Genomic DNA, 19,421 nt, shown 5'->3' with positions numbered 1-19,421 from the left:
TCTGCATGTTCATAATAAGTTTTAGGTTTTTCCACTCTGTTAAGTCACTTAGCAAATCCCCATCTACTTTCTATCTTCCAGAAACTGATGACACTTCTTACCCTTCCCCCACTCCTATTCTCTTTTACTGTTAGTTTACAATTTTTTTATTCTTTCATATCACTTTGGAGGAGTTTGGGGATGAAATATAAGTACATGAATAGCTTTAACCAGCAATCATTAACTGGAAGATTCCTGGAATTATCTTATATTCTCAGTTATCCTCCTGAGACATTTAAACAGAAAACTTTGTTTTTGCACATGCATTATTTTAACCACAAAATGTAAATTCCTTGTGGTAAAACAGACAAGAAAGTTCTCCCTAAAGTTCCCTTTTAAATGCAACAGAAATCTCTGTGTGAACTGTTCCATGTATAATCAATAGGTTATTTAATTCCTATATATTTTATAAGTTTAAGCTCAAAATTAAAAGAACTTCTGAGACAAAGAACAAGTCTTGATAGCACAAAATAAGACAGAAATCCGGAAACTGACTTGTGCATTCTGGATGGGTACATCTTGAAAAACATATAAAATAGTCTCATAACTAAGATTTAAAAGTTGGGAATCTAAAGAAAACTTCCATAATATGTTCAGATCAGTATAATAACAACAAAAAAACACCCTTTGTATCAATATATTTATTCATCTTCTTAGTAAGTCTCTAAAAAGTTCAGATTAAAGGACCTCATTATTGGTCATGTCAATTTTCAAAATAACAGGGTCTGATGTGTTACATGAAAGCTGTTATTAGCACTAAAAAGTTGTTTCTGACAAAGACTATGTGCATTCAGGTCAACACAAGAAGCTTAATTGCTCAACAAAGAATAAGCATTTGATGGAAAAAAAAAGTTGACAAGCAAATGAGAAACAGATACTAGTAACATCTCAGATTTCAATAAAAAGCTAAAATTTACTTTCCCAGTTTTATGGCATTTGAAGAAGAGCATACATGCATGTATGTGTTCCAAGAGTAAGCAATGGAGAATATATTGTAGACACTAGAAGGTGGAGGGTGGGAGAGAATTTGAGTTTAAGTTTAAAAAATCAGAAATGTTGGGGCACCTGGGTGGCTCAGTCAGTTAAGCATCTGGCTTTGGCTCAGGTCATGATCTCTCAGTTTGTGAGTTCGAGCCCAGTGCCAAGCTCTGTGCTGACTGCTCGGAGCATGGAGCCTGCTTCAGATTCTGTGTCTCCCTCTCTCTCTGCCCCTCCCCTGCTCACGCTCTGTCTCTGTCTCTCAATAATAAATAAACATTAAAAAAAATTTTTTTAATTAAAAAAAAAACTGAAATATTTTCTTAGATTCTTGGAATTTTCTATTACTTAGTTTTTCTTTTGGAATAATAATATTGAAAACTGATATGTTCTCATGTCTAGACTGCAACACTATTAGAAAGGCTAGAAGCTGCACTTTGTAACAAATTAGGTTATAGTTAGCAGCATAGTTGCTAACACATATTAAATTATTCGGTTACTATATGCAAAGCTTTTTACCAGGCCATAAAAATGTGAAGTGATGTCAGATGTGACCTAACATTATGGGGCCTATTATCTCTTTTCGAGGATAAGGTATAAAGAGGAAATGTATGAAAGTTCCTCAAAAAATTAAAAATAAAGCTACCCTATGACCCAGCAATTGCACTACTAGGTACCTACTACTAGGTAGGTATTTTTGTTATCTAAAGGAACCAAAAATGCTGATTTGAAGGGGCACATTAACCCCAATGTTTACAGCAGCATTATCAACAATATCCAAATTATGGAAAGAGCCCAAATGTCCATCAACTGATAAATGGATAAAGAAGATGTGGTATAAATATACAATGGAATATTGTGCAGAAATCAAAAAGAATGAAATCTCACCATTTGCAACAATGTGGTTGGAAATAGAATGTATTATGCTAAGCAAAATAAGTCAGAGAAAGATAAATATCATATGATTTTACTCATATGTGGAATTTAAGAAACAAAACAGATGAACATAGGAGAAGGGAAGGAAAAATAAGATAAAAACAGAAGGAGGCAAACCATAAGAGACTCTTAAATACAGAGAACAAACTGAGAGTTGCTGGAGGGGTGGTGGGAGGGAGGGTAGGCTAAATGGGTGATGGGCCTTAAGAAGGGCACTCGTTGGGATGAGCATTGGGTGTTATATGTGAGTTGATGAATCACTGAATTCTACTCCTGAAACCATTATTACATCATATGTTAACTAACTTGGATTTATTTTTTTTAATAAAATTAATTAATAAATTAATTAAAAATAAGGAGGAAACATAACAGTACAAGGAAGTATTTGATAAATACCTGAAGAGTGTGGACAATCTATTCACAGAAATTTGGAGAGTGTGATGATGATGCCTGTGTACTCTGGTGGGACAGTGTCCTAGAGATGGGAACTCTCGCTGGGTCCTGAAAAGGGGCCCTTCTTAGATAGGCCCACAACCCTTGGGGGGGGGGAAGACCTTTTTAAGTAGAGGGCCCAAATAAAATTGCAGAGCGATGAGTATTTGTATATTTAAGAACTTGGATATTTAAATAGCTTTAATTTTATGAGGGGAGAGTTTGTGAGAAGGAGTAATATAACATTCCATTGGAAGATCTTGACTTGGGACTAGACTGGGCAGGGTCTTAAATGCCAGAACAAACATCTGGGCTTATTGAAAGATGTTTGATCAACAACAGGACATCCGCACTGCCAAACATGAACCAAGAGGTACTGCAGTAAATTTAAGTCTCCTGTAGGATTGGGGCAGGGCAGTGCAGGCAACAAGAAGAGAACAGTAGAGGCGATGTTTTGAACAATAGTCATTATGGAGGTAAAGACTCATGCTGTAAAATTCAAATCCTTGACCTTGTTCACCCCATACCATTGTCCTGAGCTCTACAAGGCTCCAGGAAGGCAGGAACAAAATCACTGCTTTTGGCATTCAGAGGAAGAATGTGAAAAAATCAGCATTCTCCTTTACTTTAAAACATACTTCTCGTAATGATATTAGAAGAATACCAGCAAGCACACTTAATGGAAAGAAGCAAGTTTTAACAACAAAAATACTGTGGGATGTCAAAATATATTAATAAAAGCATGCATATTTAGTTGTCAGGACTCAAAAAAGTAGTTAAGAAACCTTGTAATTGGGGCGCCTGGGTGGCTCAGTCGGTAAAGCGACCGACGTCAGCTCAGGTCATGATCTCGCAGTTTGTGAGTTCGAGCCCCACAGTGGACTCCATGCTGACAGCTCAGAGACTGGACCATGGTTCAAATTCTGTGTCTCCCTCTCTCTCTGCCCATCCCATGCTCATGCTCTGTCTGTCTCTGTCTCTCAATAATAAATATTTAAAAAAAGAAACCTTGTGATTGAATGATATTCTGTATTAACTGAAGATGCAGTAGTTGGGATAGTGGGGAAGGTTATATTTGACACCAAGAATCACTTTTTTTCCAATGAACTCTTATTTATTTACAGCCAATATACACTGGTTACAGTTTAAAATAGCACCAAAGAGCATCACTCTACATCTTATTGCCAATATCTACATATGGATATAGGAATCCCTGCAAATTTCTTAAAAATTATCACCATCCATGGCTTGTTTCCTGTTGGTGAACTTAATATTCTAGCCCTAAATATAGTTGTATTTTTCTGTTAAAATATGCATAGATCTATGCAGATTTACAGATAAAAACCCCAATGCTAAATTTATCCTGGTAACATATGAAAATCAGTGAAAGCAAATTATATTGTTCAAGATGCCAAAAAGAAGCTGAGAAAACATGGATTTGCAAAGATAAGTAAAATTACAAATACGCTTTATTTAACAGGTTGAATGAATGTTGCATATGTAGGAATGCAGCCCACAACATAAGGAAGTTCTTATCTGCCAGCTTCAAAATCCAAAGATGTGATTCATCCTACTATATGACAAACCTAAGGGAAGTAGATGGGGCATCATATATACACCTGTGCCTTTTCTTTTAGAATCTTCAACAATGGGTAACTGAGATTTGGATGCATATGGATCATACTACAATGTAAAAGCATTGCTGGGGTTAACTCCAGTTCCTAGTTCCTGTCATGAGTTATTCAAGAAAAGATTTCTACAATATTTCTGAGAGCAGGAAAACATTACAGCCATAGCTCTAGAAACAGATGAGGAAAGTCCAGTGGAATTTGGATTGTTAAAATTTAGAGTTTTAAAAACAAACTGTGTTTATTCTCACCATATAGGAAAATTCACTAAAGATTTAATATAAAATGTTTAAAGCTCATTGCTATTATATATTTTCATTTTTTTCTTGCCTTAAAACAGGTTTCTCATGTCTGTGTTCCAACAAAGGCCATTATTTCACTTTTCTAAATCTTATCCTCACTGCCTTCTTAGTCCAGATAAATGTTTTATGTTATCTAACAATTGGTCTGCACTTTCTGCATTCTGAGCACTGCTGCAAAAATCTCATTTTAATAAAATCCTTCTCAATACCTCCTATTAACATCCTGTATATCTCTCTGCATTTAAATTAATACTCTGGGCTACTCCTTCTAAGAAGCTTTTCCTGATTAACTCCATTCCTTTTTGAGCACCACAATATTATACCTAGTACTTCTTTATATATGTATATGAATAGCAATATTATCTTGGTTAATTGCTTTCTTCTTATGGGTAAAGGAGTTTGTTAAGCCCCAAATATAGTCACTGTTCCTGCTCAAAAAATTCATATTAACTCTCAGTTGAAGAAAAATTTTGCATCTGAACTATAGAGAATTTTGTTTTAACGTGATCCTTGTAATGTTCTGAAAGAGAAGGAAGGAGGGAAAGAGAAGGGAAGGAAAAGAAGAAAGGGAAAATAATTCAATAAGGAAGCCTCTATACTAATGGTAAAGTTAATCGAACCTCCAGGCTCAAAAGTCCTATTTTTTTTTTAACCTTCTAAAGTTAGGACCCATCAGCTAGGAGTAGGATCTAAGTTTGGCAAAATGAGTCCTCTCTCTCTCTCACACCCTTACTAGCAGATGCTAGAGGCAGAATTTTCTCAGCTGGTTACAATAATGAAAGATCAACTTCTCACTGACTTTATAGTTTTCCATGTACCGAAACCTCTTCAGGCAGCTTTTCCTGCTGTTTTGTCACTTCCCGTTTGTTCCCTCCCTGCAGGTATCTTTTCCCATCTTGTGAGTGTTCCTTTCCTGTCTAAGAGCTTTAAAAAGTGATCTGCATTCACTCTAGGGGCTTAGGGAGGCAAAATAAAGGTTAGCTATTTCAAGAGACAATGTTACTGCCATTTTAGTACTAACCTGAAGGCCACCATTTCATCTGTTTATAAAGCACATTTATGTGGATTTTTAATTTGTACGGAGGCACACAGGTGCTGATGATATTGAAGGCTTGGAAACATTTAAGCAACACTGAAATGTTCTCCTTAATAGTTCCCCACCATCACTGCCAGTCAGTATCCCACCTACATATACAGCCCACCCCCAATACTGACACTGACATTTTCCCAAGGTCAGAAATTCTGACTTGGATAGCATCTGTGATTGCCTCCGAGGATGTTACTTTGTCATGAATTGAATTGGGAACCCAATCTCATTTTGATCCATAGTTCAAAATGTCTCCTGGCTAAAGTTGTTACCAGAGATGCTAACAGAGTCTTATGCTCTTTCCTTTCTTCATTCATTCTCTTGGAAGAGAAAAGTTCATGAGAAAGTGACCAAAAAAATGGTAGCAAGATAGAAAAGGAGCCAAGTGTTAAGGTTATTAATGATGGGCTTCATAGTCATTTTTCAGTTATTGAGAACATGCATAATTGGAGATGAAATTTACTAGTCAACAGGAGTTTTCTCTATAAAATCTCCATAAGTCTTTTCATCTCGAAGATAAGTATGTCTTCTAGTCTATTATAAATTTTGCAACTTATTGTTAAAATTGAGGCCATACACACTGCGAAAAAGAAAGGAGTAAAGTTTATGCATTCAACAACAACATTTAGAGGTAGGGATTACTATCCTCATTTAACAGAAGGAAAGAAAATGAGACTGAGAGTGCATTTATAACTCTATTAACTTATTTTTTATTAAGGATAAAACTAGATTTCAAACCTATTTTTGTCTGACTTCATGCACTCTCATTGGACCTAGTTGCCTCTCAAGAAATTTTTTTTTTGTCACCCAATCGATCATTGCCAAAACATGATATTTGGTATTCTTTAAGAGAATGTACTAGAATAAAAAATGCAGACACATAATTCATACAACTTACTTCAAAAATTTCCAAATGCTGCTCAGAAACCTACTCAGCGCTATAAGACCTTGACATGTCCTCTTAAGTGGTTTGTCAGCTCTAATCCAAAATTCATTGTACCTTGCATTTATAGAAAAGTTATATTTGCCATGCATTTGGATGATGAAGCTTTTAAAGATATTTTAGTTTATAAAGTTACTCTCATGAGAGAATTTTTTTTAGGTGGTAAGATTTGTTTCTTGTCTAGTGTTATCCTGGCAAGTACATAGATCAATACCGCTTAGAATTTGTGGAGACAAATATAAATAAACCTCTAAGTCTAAATAAAACACCTTTAAATATATGTACCTATTTCACTTGGATTGCTTCCAAAATGCTCTTTGCAGCTTTTGTAACACACAAGGCCAAGAGGCTACTGGTAGAAAGGTCGCTGGCCAGAAGAAAACATTAAGAAACAGAGAAAAATACTTATCATCACTTTTATAGAAAGAGAGCACTTAGTTCCTTAGTCTCCTTTAGGAAGAGAGGATATTGTCAGCAGAAGTGTAAGGGAAGACAGAATTAGAAGTTGGAGACACAAATATGGGGAAAGAAAGAAACACTTCAATCATTTTGTTGCAATGTTGGAGAGTTGAGAGTGGCACCTTAGTTCATTAGACAGTAGTTCATTCTAGAAATGGTGCTGATATTGTAGCTGTATCCCCCACAACCTAGCTCTATCTAGAAGATGTGCTTCCTTCCAAGTAGTTTTTTTTTCATTTTGCATACAAAAAGGAGGCATCATTTTCAAAATATCATTTTCTATTTATTGATGATTCTCTGAAGCATGTCAAAAAATGACTTGAGAAGTTTTGAAAAGATACAGCTTAATAATTTCCCCTCCCAAAGTGGTTGTTTACAGCCATAAGCCAAGGAGCCATTTAATTTATACACATTAGCACAACCAACATGAAACTGGAAATCACAGAGAAAAACACTGTGGTATATTTTTAAGTTACAGGTGGATTTTGTTAAGCTACTTCAATAAAGGAATCATAAAATAACCAGCTATTCTCCTGCAGTGAACATAAGGAACTGTGTGGCATCTCATGTTCTCACATACCTAAGGGATCTTCATAGTTTTACGATCAGCCTGTCTGGGTCCTTGTATCTGAAAACAATGACAAAATTGCATCCTGACACCGTGTCTAGGGTGGTTGTGACAACTAAAAATCAAGTCGTGGGAACCTTGAGAGAATTTGGGTTGAATTCTCCGGAAAAGAATGAGAGGGGTCCTTCTAATTGTCTTCATATCGTTAAAGAAATATCAAAGGTCAGAGTGATAAGACTCCTCATTTCTACTTAACTCCAGGGAGGCAGCCCAAGATTCAGGCTGATGAATTTATCTGGCAGGAAAGGCTGATCAGCCCCAAACAATTAGAAGTGCACACAAATAGAAAGGGTGGTGTTCTGAGTGATGAAGTCCTATAGCTACTGGTATTCAAGCAAAGGTTGGATGCCCTTTGAGAGTGAGGAGCTGTACTCCACACCTGTACAGTCTCTTCCCTCAAAACGATTCTGTGATTATATGAGTAGAGAGAGACAAAGGATCACACACGATATGCTTTTCTGTTGCTTAGGTTTATCCAGTACCACTTAAATGGACAGGGGAATGTAAGCTTCTGAAGTTCATATGAAATAACTTAGAAAAATACGCTATAATTTAAGTCTACAAAATGACTAGTTTATGCTCAGCTGTTATAAATCTGCCTCCACTGACTACTCAATTTAGCTCTGAAATACTACACTATGCTGTATTTGACAATGGTTACATATAAATTCTCAGCATCAGGGCACTTAGAGAATCTCTTTAGGAGTATCAAAATCACTTAAACACTCTTGTGAAAAGGAGCAATTTTAATAAATTTTCACCAGTGATTGCTCATAGCTACAATCAAGGGAATGACTTGAATTTACACGATGAATCTGAAAAGATTCCCACAAAAATCCATGCAATCTAAGAATTTAATCTAGTTAGAAACTTTGCACTTTAGAAAATTCAGTCACAAAAGAATGGAAATTTATTGTGAATCCTGAGGCTAAACTCAAGCCTGATGTGTCTGACTCCTTTTAGTCTAAAATGTAGTAATTTTCCCGGATGCTACATTGTCACTTAGCACGGATTGAAGCTTTAGTTTTTATTAACTGTATAATTTTATTTCTCCCTAGTTGAGTCCATGTTAATCATTCTCCATAAAGAGAGATGTAGGTGTCTGCCTGAGATCATGGAGAATAAGAAAAAAAGGAAAAAGGAAAATATTTCATGTTTAGGAATATTTTGAAAGAGCTCATGTAATACATAGGAATTCCCTTTTTTTCTTCTGCTTGTCTAAATTATCCAGGTAATTATGTAATTTCTCTGCTCTGTTTGCCAGTAGAAACAGAAAGTAGAGGTGGTGGGAAAAGCAAAAGACTGTGAATAAGAAGATAGGAGCTCATAACTATGGGCATCATTCTCTATATTGCTATTTCATTCAGTAATACAGAGGAGATAATGACCATCCCTTTCCAGGTAATTGAGTACTAGAGAAGTAAAATGGGAATCGTTACCTTTAATAAGGATGAATTTGGTCTTAGTGATAAAAGCTCTGTAGGATATTGAAATAATGAGATTTCTGATGATTGGTAACAATTAACCATTTTCATCAGAAGGATCCTACCTTTGAGGATTAGCACACAGTTGAACACCCTTTCTCATTGCTTTGAGATACTTCCCACTGTAACATAGGACAGTCTTGACATGCTTTTACATTATTATTGCCCAGATCCTGTTCTCTGGCCACTCCACTTCGTTCACAATCCTCCCCTACCCCACACCCCTTTCTTCACCTCTCCTTAAGTGTAAGGAGTCTACATTTGCCTGTGTATGTTTCCAAACATACTATTGGCTGACTTGCCCTGCTCTAGACCTTCTCTCCACAACAACCTAACCCACCAGATTCCATACATGGAACTGCAGTACCTACGTGAAATTTCTTCCTATGATACTTGTACTCCTGCCTGTGTTTCCTGGTATCATGATTGGCTTCACGTCCTGGGCCTTACAGTCCTTCTGTGCCAACAGCTTTTCAAGAACCAGTGCACATCAGCACAAATCCTAGAGTCTAAATATATTCAATAACTAATTATTGGCATAAGTATCTCTTGAATATGACAAGTACCTAATATAGCTTCTGAATTGAATTATTGAAATCAATAGATTCCATGTACATATAATGAATGTATTGTGGTCACGTGAGCTCTTTATAACTTGGTTTAACATTTCTTTTTGACTAAAATGGATTTCTGGAAAGTGTAACAGTTTTTGTCATATCTTAATGCTGGAAAAATTTTGATGTATATCAGATTTAAACCATAAACAAAGAAGCTAGAGGAATTGAATAAGAAATTGTACTCAATTAGATTAATGACTACAAGTAAGTTTATCTTTCCTTTTCTTAAGCTCCAGGGTATTGTTTTCTTCTTCAATGTAACAGAAAACAATATTTCTCCTGTCCACATGGGTAAGTTATTTCTTCCCATGGGCCAAAATAAGTAAGGAAAAAAATCTTGATTCCCTAGTTTTTGAGGGCATAATTTGAGATGGGAAATAGTACTAAAAGTATGAATTTTGGGGCTAGTGAAGTCTGATAGAAATCATTTCAGAACCTTCCAGAGGCAAATGATAAACTGCTTATCAGTGTCTGAGGAAAATGCTTAAAATCGCAAAAGTTAGTTTTAGGGGCAAAATCCCTTGAAAGTGGGAAGACTGTTCTGATTCTGTTCTGAACTTCTGCCCCCCTCCTGTCTGTGAGATTGTTATATCCCTGGGGCTTATTTCTTAGACTCAATGAATTAAAAGAAGAGTAAAAGTACTTATTTCCCACCCTTCAGCTTTGCAGAGATGAGAAAGGATTTCCACTTCATCCCTCCTCAGGAAAAAGGATAGAAGAAATAAACCTCCCACATCTCTCTTTCCTCTTAGCCTCATCACTTCCACCAAGAGTGACTTATTTGGTGGTGAAGTTTGGGAAGGAGCTTGAGCATGCTCAGGTCAGTCATACCTCTCCTCTAATTGGGAGCCAGCTTATCTGCAGAATGCACATACAATCATCCTAACTCCATGGGGTAAAATAGGAGGCACATGCTATATCTTCTTCATAGCAATATTTATATGGATATTTTATAAAGATATGTTCATATTTTATATTGTTATCTTTTATGAAGACATACAACTCAACTGAATTTATGCCTGGGATCAGAATGATACTAAACTGGAGACTAGAACACAAAAACAGGAGGCCCAAGGAAAGTACTGGAGAAAAGTCTATACTACTCAAAAGGCCCACCATACCTATATCCCACTTTTGAGGATTGCTGCGTTTGGGACCCAAAATCCCTGTCCACCACTGACTGGATGGTGAATATAAACCTTATACTAAATAAGGATCAACAGAAACAGATTCTGTCTCTTGCCCAGGATGAACATAGTACATTTAGATAAATTTAGCCGTAGATCACTAAAATATCCATCTTCAAGTCATTTACAGTATTCTAAATATGTCTAGGTTCCTGAAAACCTGAAAGTGCCTATTTCATGAAAATTAACTAAGCCTATAGCTCTTCCATATAACAAAGGCTATCACTGTAAAGGATAAAATGATAAGACATGATTATAGTCTTCAAAGACTGTACAATTTGATATACAGTCAATATAAGTAATTACATTATAAGATAAAATGTATCTATAACCTTAGTAAAGATAAAACATCAACAACAAAAAACCCACTTGTGAAGTTAAGGTCACATCCCATTGTGTTATTATGAAAGGCTTAATAGGGGAGTTGATATTTTAACTGGACCTTGTACGAAAGAGATTTAAGTAGGAAGAGATGTAAGAATTATACACAAAGGTACAAAGTGAACAAAAGAATTTAGGGGCACCTGGGTGACTCAGTCAGTTAAGCGCCCGACTCCTGATTTCAGCTCATGGTTGTGAGATCGAGCCCCACATTGGGCTCAGGGCTGGGTGTGGAGCCTGCTTGAGATTCTCTCTCCCTCTTCCTCTCCCTCTGCCCTTGTTCCCTGTTTAAGCTCTCTCTCTCTCTCTCTCTCTCTCTCAAAAAAAAAAAAGAATTTAAAAAGGAAATATTTAAGAAATGGTGAGTAGGTCTATGGAGCCACAATGGTTTGCTTTTGCATGCATGTGTGAATGTGCATGAATATGTGAGAGTGTACAGGCACAGATTGTGTGTGTGTGTGTGTGTGTGTGTGTGTGTGTGTGTGCAGTGTGTGGAAATGCATGTGAGTGTGTGTATGCATGTGCCCCCTGGGGTAGTCACTATCAGGTGGTGAAGCAGTGAGTGGGGTGGGCCATAGGGAAGATGAGAATCATGGGGCACTAAAGCAGAAACAGCTGAGATGACTGAGTACCTTGGGACCAACGGAGCATCCTTTTGATTATAAAACCCACCAGCACCCAGGACTTTTGCACAAGGTAGGAAGGCAGCATGGGTGATTGAGCATTTAGATTTGCATTGCACAAGGAAAGGGGAGGATGGAGACAAACATGTGCTGACAACTTTATAGAATTGTCTCATTTCATTCTCATTAGTCCTTTGGAGTGAACATTCTCGCATAGAGAGAAAACTGAAGTTGAGTAATTAAAAGACTAGCTGAAGGACAAGTAGGACCTGGAGGGAACTCATGCTTGTCTTACTCCAAAGCTATTGTCTTCTCCCCAATATCAGAGACTTCCAAATTTTCATTATTTGCATACTTTCTTCCTTGGTTTGCCTTATCACCACTTGTATTAGTGTCTTAATATTTTTCTTGTAATTAACTTACACTTTAAATTTGTCATAATTATTTATTTTGAAAAAGAAATTCATTAAACTATTTGATATGGTCATGCTTTTCTTTAAAAAAATATAAATTTAGAATTCTTGTATAACATAGAATCCTCTACCTAGCACATAATGTACCTTTTGTAAGAAAAAGCCCACTCTCCCACCCCTACCAAAGATTCTGGCCTGGCTTAGCTCTGAATGAAGACACAGGGCTTGGTAAGCAAAACTAAGATTGTATTTCAGTCTTCACTTCAGGCAGGTGCTTTGGAGCAGGGTACAAGCCACACAGCTTTATGTGGTGTCCCTGAATATGCTCATTAAATTTTAAAAACCTTCCTGACCATGTACCCCCATAAATAATCTAGCACTCTTTTAGAAATACTGCATTTCATAGTATAGGAGGGGGCCCATCAGTTGTCTTGATTATCTGTGAATTTCCCTTTTTGACTCCTACTTATGTATGGGAAGCATTTAATGAGGCATGAGTCATTTCACAGAATGGATTTCCTGGATGTTTAATGCAACTTTAAATGCATGTTCGATGGATGGATTTACACACTTGGATATGTAAATGCTGCTTCTTTGGTCCATGAATCTCCACCGGAATAAGGTTGATGGTAAGAGCTCACATATCTCAGGACCTGCCCCTTGATACAATTATAACATGACTCCACGATTCATTTACTGCATATTTTTCAGAAGTTTCAGAAATTCATCAATTCACAGATGATCTCAACATTCTCACCAACTCAGGAGGGAGCTATGGAATGAGACTTTTGGAATCTGGCCCTTCACCTCTGCTTTTATCCCATTTGCTGTATTCATACTTAATTCAGACACTGGCAATTACTTCCCCTTTAGATATTCACACAAGAAGCAAACAATATTCTTTTTTTCTATTTTTGAATGGTAACAAAAATAAAGTAAATCTGATTATAATCATTACTTTTTTAAAGAAGACAATGCATTACAGTAGAAAGAGTGGGGACTTAGGAATAAGACACACTTTGAATCTGGCATTTGATGATTTCTAACTGTGTAATCTTAGCTAAGTTAATTAACCTTTCTGTCTTCCTCTTTCAAATGTAGATAATACTTTTAAGTTTTTGCGTGGGACCAAATAACATAAACAACTACAGCACAAAGTGGGTGCTCAATGAAAATAATTTCTTTTCTCTTTTCATAATAACTTTAAATTGTTAAAAGTAAGTGAGATAAGGTATTCAAGTATTTTGAAAAATACTTTTGCTCAACCACTGGATCCTATTCAACTACTTGGTATTACTGAACAAACTGGCTATTTCCTGCTTGTTATAATTTCAAGCAACTGCTTCTGCTCAGATGAAAAATAAAACAAAGGACTATGAGTTTACATTCTTGAATCACAAGATCTAGCATTCTTCTTCCCTGATCACTAGGGCCACAGTCTCTATGAAGAGAGGCATCTGCTGTGACAGAGAGGAAAACTTTGCTTAAGAAACTGACATGGAGGGAGTTCCTGGGTGGCTCAGTTGGTTAAGCATCCGACTTTGGCTCAGGTCATGATGTCACAGCTCCTGACTTTGAGCCCCATGTTGGGCTCTGTGCTGTCAGTTCAGAGCCTGGAGCCTGCTTCAGATTCTGTGTTTCCCTCTCTCTCTGCTCCTCCCCTACTCATGCTCTGTCTCTGTCTCTCAAAAATAAATAATGTTAAAATTTTTTTTTTAAAAAATAAACTGACATGGGGGTGTCTGGGTGGCTAAGTCAGTGAAGGATCAGACTCTTGATTTTATCTCAGGTCATGATCTCACAGTTTGTGACTTTGAGCCCTGCACTTTCAGTGCAGAGCCTGCTTGGGATTCTCTTTCTCCCTCTCTTTCTGCCCCTTGCTCCTCCTCTCTCTCTCTCTCTCAAAATAAATAAATACACTTAAAAAAAAAAACCCTGACATGTAGTTAAGTCTCCTAAACAACTTCTGCCTCTACAGTTTAAGCAGATTTTTAAGAGAGGATGTGTCCCAGGGAAAGAAATAAATTACACTCAACTATGGCTTTGCGATTTATGTTTTGACTCTTTGATGATTGTATTTAGCCACTAAGTGAAATGAAGGAAAGTTTTGTGTCAGGAAGACAGAGGATGCAAATGCAAATCAATATTGCAGAGGACACTCAAGGAAATGACTTTTCTTCCTACGTGGTATTTTTGATATGTGAATGACGTATCTTAGCAATTTAACTTTCTTACTTTAGAACAAAATAAACATACAAAAACTGGATTTGAGGAAGCTAGAAGTTAAGATGGGAAATTTTTAAAAATTCAGCAATACAAATGAGCCAATACGGTCTATTTAAATGGCTCAGTGAGAACACACAACGGTGGATTATTTTTAATTAAATAACCATTTGCTTGAGCGATATTTTCAGATTCAAACGTCTAATTTTAACAAGCACCTATTCTGATTCAAGACAAGCAAATACACACCACAAACAGACTCAAAGTTTTGAGAACCACATATTGTCAGAATTAAAAGTCCTACTATAAAAAGTGTAATTCTGTTCCCTGCTTCTGAGAAGGTGCAGAGAATAAATAATATCCTGGCTGTAATTTTTAAGACTTCCTCATTTGGGATTTTGAAAACAATGAAGTTGTACCAATAAGCAGATCAAAAGGCTGAGTTTAGCTTTTGCTAGATGTTTGCTAAAATCACTTCAAACCATCCCATCATCTCATGATAGGATAAGAAAATTGGTATTGAAACATTGGAACTGAGCTCACTTCTTCTCTAATTTGTATAATCCTTAGAGTCTTAAAGCCACAAAAGACTTCAGAAATTATACTGTTTGTTGGTAAGTAGCAGAGCTAGAGGGGAGTCCCAAATCTCCTAAATTTTATTGCATTTTTAACACCTTTATTCTTCTAGAGTAGGCAAATAGTGTACTCTTGTCCTGTTGACTTTATAGAGATCATCACTTAAGCAACATGCCTTTCCTTTTTTTCTACTTTTCTTTAACATTGGGGACATACTATGATTACTTTTATTGATCCCTTAGACTGTAGTCTGCATCTACCATAAGAGTCCAGGGAAGTTTTCTGTTCTTTAGAGGTTGTAACAGGGTATGGGTTATTATTGCCTGACAACCCTTTCTCCTTCTTCTGATAATAGGAATTGCCTTTCCATGTGATGTTAAGTTGACCAATCACAGTACTTCATCCTCCTAAATACAGTGGTTTGTAAAAAGGAAAGGCCCTGCTTCAAGTAGGGACAATCAGAGTCTATTTTGGAGGACTGAAATGGACCTCAGAAAAAGAGTATGTCTCTTTCTGAGATTGACTATACTGAAGACTGAGAAAGTCTGCAGAGGCCTATAGACATCTCTCCTACCATATCAGGGGATATGTCTGGGAGTGAAACAATAACACGGAAAAAAATAAGTCAGAAAAACAGTAGAAAAATCAAGACAAATTCAGCTTTTCTCATTTTTTAAATTACATTGTTATATCCTTGGATTCTGCTGATCCTGAAATTAGCACCACATCCTTAGGTTTTCCAGTTCATGAGCCATTACATTCCCTTTTTTTGTTTTTTGTTTTTAGTCCCTAAACCAGTTTGAGTAGGGTTCTTATCACTTGTATTTAAAGAGTTTTAATACAGGGGATCTTGGGTGACTCAGTGGGTTAAGTGTCCTACTCTTGATCTCACAGTTCATGAGATTGCACCCCTCGTTGGGCTCTGCATTGACAGTGTGGAGCTTGGTTGGGGTTATCTCTCTACCTCTCTCTCTGCCCCTCCTCTGCTCATGTTCTGTGTCTCTCAACAATAAATAAATAAACTATAAAAGAGTTTTGACACAATATTGTTCTTTATTTGCATCCTCAAATTTTCTACAGCTAATTGCACTTGTTATTACACACAGTCATTTTTCTCTACAACTTGAAGATCAAAGGAACCATGGCTTCTTTTCTGTGTCCTTTCCTCCCTATATTTTAAAGTTTAATAATGTGTGTTGTACCCTGAAGAATTAGTTTTGGTCTTCTGCTGATAACCCATACATGCTTAGGAGGCTTCCTGTTCTCACAACTGAGAGTTTCCCTTCTCTACTGATGAGATGCCCATCCCACTCCTTCCCTTGCTGTTTACTTATGCATGTGACTCACTGAAGAAAGGTTCTAAAGTGAAAACCTAAAACAGGTTTCATTTCCCAGTATAAAAATTACTAGAATGTGAGGAACCATGAGCATTGTTGTGGGTGAAATGATGTCCCCTTCACATATATCCATGTCTGAACCCCCAGAACATGTGAATGTGACCTTATTTAGAAAAAGGATCTTTGCAGATAGAATTGGGTTAAGGATCTTGAGTTGAGACCATCCTGATTATTCGTGTATGCTCTAAGTCCAATGACAAGTGTCCTTATAAAAGCCAGCAGAGAAGACACAGACACACAAGAGAAGACAATGTAGACTGTGTCCACAGGACTATGTCCAAGGAATGGCTGGAACCACGAGAGCTGGAAGAGGCAAGGAAAGACTCTTTTCTAGGGTCCAAGGAGGGAGGATTGCCCTGCTCACATCTTGATTTCAGACTACTACCTCCAAAAGTGTGAGTGAGTAAATTTCTGAGGTTTATGGGAATTTTAATGGAGTCACAGGTAATGAATATAAGGATATAAAACATAAACGTGAAAATCCAATTACTTCAGAACCAATGAATAGGTATGTATGCATGTATCTGTGTATGTATATTTGAGAGAGAGAGAACACATGCAGGGGAGGGACAGAGAGAGAGGGAGACAGAGAATCCTAAGCAGGCTCTGCCCTGTCAGCACAGACCCTGATGTGGGGCTTGAACTCACAAACTGTGAGATCATGACCTGAGCCAAAATCAAGAGTTAGATGCTTAACGGGCTGAGCCACCAGATATCCATATGGGTTGTTATTTTTGTCACTGAGGTTCCCAGCATGAACCATAGCCTTGGACTGCCCCTGGACAAAATTAATTCTGGATCAAGAAGACAGAAGGTAAGTGGATGCAAAACATAGATGAAAGGGAATTGTCTCCAGCCACAGAGTTGGGGCAGATTTTCAAATATAAGCAAAATCTTACTTGGGAATCTCTTATTTCTCAAATTCTTCATTAGGAGCATTAAGAGAGCAATACTTTCTCTTCCAGTAAAATCAGTAATATTTTCTTGAGGCAGTGATATATAGTAAAAGGTGCATGGACTCTGAAATCAAGGCAGGTCTGGGTGCAGATTATAGCTTCAGTCGCAGCTCTGGGATCTTGAACTGTCTCTGATCCAATAAGAGTAAATGAGACTTCGGATCAGTCTGACAAAGAAACCCTTGCTCTCCTCCTACAGATTCAAATGTGAGAAGAAAGTAGTGTGAAGAGTCACTGATTTATCTTCTGACTCTGAGGGAACATCTGGTCTTAGAAGAAAGCCAACCAGAAAAACTGAAACAGAGATTGAGAGGGAAGTGAGACATGGGTTACGTGATTTAAGATTTGGAGTTCACCCTGTGTATCCTCCGGACTTTTCAGTTACAAGATCCAGTAAATTACATTTTGTCCAAGACACTTCACCCATAGAGTTGATACACAATGTAAAGAGACTTAACATAATTCTTGAAATGTAGTATACACATTACAAATATCAGTATCTTATTAGCCTGGAATTTCATCAACACCTTCCCAAAGAAAGTGTCTTAAAGTAGTGGTTTTTTAGACTTGGCTCTACATTAGAATTACCTGAACAGTTTAAAAAAATTCCTGATGTCCAGTAGCATTCTAGACCAATTAAATCAGTCTCTGGAAGTGAGACTTGGGCCTTGCTATCTTCTTTCAGTGCCCTGAGTGATTTGAATGTGCAGCCCAAACTGAGAACCACTGTTTTATGGCTCACAAACAGGATTTGTGAGCAAAGGAAAAAAAAAAAAGGCGGCTTTTACTTTAAATAGCAACCCTATGTATTGCCTATTTATTGTGTCAAGATTTTGAAGTTCACTACCTCTGTGGAGACAGCTTCTAATCTTGTTTTTGTTCCCTCTGGCAAATTGTTGCTAGTTTTCTTTAGCAGAAGTTAAGAGAATATCTGTTTGGCCTCAGAGTAAGCTGTGCTCATTTATTTTTATTCTGTGAAAACCCCTCCAAGCCTTAGAGCTCGTTATTTTATTAGGGACTAATAAATTTAACTTGACCATACACACTCTTAAAAAGCTTAGTGTTCCATATGAGGCAGGCCAACAGACTGTGTTATCTTTAAAGCGTTCAGCTTAGTTTATGAAACGTATTAGTGTTACATTAATAGCCAATGTTAAATTGTGTGCAAATTATGAATTTTTTTTTTTAGGTCTGAGCCTCTGTGAACATATAATACTGAAGATCGCTTATAATAAACCTTGGAAACATCTAGAACAGTGGGAATTTGAGGCTAGCATGTGGCAAAGAAAGATCTCTGGGTTTAAGGTCATAAAACAAATCTTTCTACCACTAAGTAGCTTTGTTTTCCAATTTGAACTTCAGTTTTTCTCATTTTTTAAATTAAGTGAGTAATATTTCACTTATAAATCTTATAGGATAAATAAACCATGGTTATTTTCATGGATAGAGTTTCTAAACCAATAATAAGTATAAAATATGTTAGACTTTTGGAAAAAATAGGATTACCATACATATGAGTTTTGCCTGCATGATTTGAATAATAAAGATGGTTAATAAATAGTAAAGTAATGCTTATTCAAAAAGTTGTGCCTTCTGGATCAAAGAAGAATCAAATCTGCAAAAAGTATCTGGGTCTATGGTACTGCATCATCTCTTTCTATTTAACAATGGTTAAGTCAAAGGAAAAGGACTTCAAAATTCACAGGCATCTATCATGAGCCAGGCAGTTTTGAAACATCATTTATTAGTTTAACATTATTTATTTCAGTACCTGACTGTACTCATTTAAACCTCACAACAAGCAGATAAGGAACCCAAGGCAAGCTCAGGGACGTTAAGAAATGTAAGGCTATGTCACAAGTAAATAACAAAACTAGAATTTAGAATCAGGTCTAACTCTCCAGCTATTTGTCTGCAATGATGTTACACTGATCCCCAGTCCCAGCACAAAACAATTTTTCATCTAAGAAAGGATAGGAAACACTGACAATCATCACACTCCCCCCTTTCCCAATTACTTGCTTAGAAGGTACAATTCGATGCAGGTAATGTGGTGGTCCAGATTCCTCGTTCACCCTAGTGAAACCCTTTGTCAGATTTTAGTTTGTCCTCATAGCATTTCCATGATGCTC

General features: G+C 36.8%; 1 protein-coding gene across 2 annotated transcripts in view; it reads right to left on the bottom strand.

The window, feature by feature from the left end:
• Positions 1-19,421, bottom strand: part of NKAIN2 (sodium/potassium transporting ATPase interacting 2) — a 1,003,803-nt gene that overhangs the window by 188,005 nt on the left and 796,377 nt on the right. The gene's annotated exons all lie outside the window — the stretch shown is intronic.

The sequence above is a fragment of the Prionailurus viverrinus genome, chromosome B2, assembly GCF_022837055.1.
Source record: "Prionailurus viverrinus isolate Anna chromosome B2, UM_Priviv_1.0, whole genome shotgun sequence".
Taxonomy (NCBI): Eukaryota; Metazoa; Chordata; class Mammalia; order Carnivora; family Felidae; genus Prionailurus; species Prionailurus viverrinus.
Note: the sequence above shows the minus strand (reverse complement) of the source record. Positions and strands in the feature narration are given on the sequence as shown.